The 1,722-nt window shown below is 40.1% G+C and overlaps 1 pseudogene; it reads right to left on the bottom strand.

The window, feature by feature from the left end:
- Positions 1 to 1,276: 1,276 nt before the first annotated feature.
- Positions 1,277 to 1,359, bottom strand: LOC112616799 (annotated as a pseudogene).
- Between the last annotated feature and the right edge of the window lie 363 nt (positions 1,360 to 1,722).

Raw genomic sequence — 1,722 nt, 5'->3', positions numbered from 1 at the left:
ACTCTTCTGCCATCCACAAACTCATCCCTGAATATCCACGTTTCTAGGTTTCCCATGAAGACGGAGCTTCCTTTACAGCCCTTTCCAGTGAAAGTGATCTATACCAACACACCGCATGTACTGCATAGGGAGGAGGTAAGGTACATATCCTCTTCCAGCCACACTGCACCTTTCAAACCATTCCTCCTCCACCCTCAGGCAAAACCCCCTGATCCTTCTTCCTCTGAGTTTCATGATATTTGACTCCACCTCTTTGCTGTCCTGTACTCATTCATCAAAGATGCTGGCATCTGGTTCACAGCCTTTCTTCTCACTCCAACCCCCAGGGGTGTTAAGCACTGCAAGAGAAAGTCACATAGATGAACAGGTTGGTACCACTCTGAATTCATGGTCACCAACATCAAGTGGACCTTCAATATTTCTGGGGATTCCTGTCATGTTTTCAACTCACTCTCTCATGTTCCCAACTGATTCTTCTCAATCTTCTTCATTTTCCTCAAAACTCCAACTCCTCAGCTGCCCCAAAGAACTCACCTCTTAAAGATAAGATAGAAGTCTCCAGATGGAAACCAACTTCCTACTACCAAACTAGAAATGTATTCACAGCCATCCTTTTCTGCTGTTAAAATGAAAGATATCCCTCTTCCAATCTAGGCGTAATTCCTTCATGTGCATTGTAGAGCCCATTCATGTACAGGTCTCCTCACTAGCCATACTCAACCTATTATTACCTCTTTTCTATTTTCAACCTCTCACTCTCTACTGGCCCCTTTCTCTTGGCTTTTTCAAAGGAAGTACATGAATATTCCAACATTATATAACATCCAAACAACACAGAAGCATAATGACAACCATAATAGCTAATGTTTATTGAGGACTTACCATGTACCAGGAACTGTTGCAAGTGCGTTGAGGTATTAACACATTTAATTCTCAGAATTACTTATAAAGTATATACTATTAGTATTTTCTCTTTTTTTTGAATTAAGAAACTGAGGAAAAGGAAGTAACTTGCCCAAGATTAACCAGATATGAAATACCAGAATCTGGATTTGAGCTCAAGTAGTCACAAACTGTGCTCTCTAAATGACCACATTTAAAGTGCCCCTGCTGTGTCCTGCCCCGTCCTGCCCCACTCCACCTCATTCTCCCTCCCCTCCTTAACTCTTCCCTTCCTTCCCCATAGGTAATGACTGGCAATAATTTTGTGTGTATATTGTGTGTACATTCGTGTGTGTATCTTTCCAGAAATTTTTGGCACATTTATATACACAGTACATACATGCTTTTTATCTCTACCCGTTCAGAGAAACTTCTCTATTAACAAACTATAGAAGTGACTCCTGAAAGTATAGTCTTACACACATGCTTTTAAATTGATACATAATATTTGTATAAATTTATAGGGTATATGTGGTATTTCGTTGCATGCATAGAATGTGTATTAATGAAGTCAGGGTATTTAGAGTATCCATCACCTCGAGTCTTTATCATTTCTATGTGTTGGGAACATTTAAAGTCCTCTCTTCTTGCTATTTGAAATGTACAATGCGTTGTTGCAAACTATGGTCACCCTACACTGCTATCAAACATTATAACTTATTCTGTGTAATTGTATGATTGTACCCATTAACCAATCTTTCTTCATCAACCCCCCACCCACATACACTTCCCACCCCCTCTGGTTTCTATCATTCTACTCTCTACCCCCATTAGATCAGC

This window comes from Theropithecus gelada, chromosome X (genome assembly GCF_003255815.1).
Source record: "Theropithecus gelada isolate Dixy chromosome X, Tgel_1.0, whole genome shotgun sequence".
In the NCBI taxonomy this organism is placed as follows: domain Eukaryota; kingdom Metazoa; phylum Chordata; class Mammalia; order Primates; family Cercopithecidae; genus Theropithecus; species Theropithecus gelada.
Note: the sequence above shows the minus strand (reverse complement) of the source record. Positions and strands in the feature narration are given on the sequence as shown.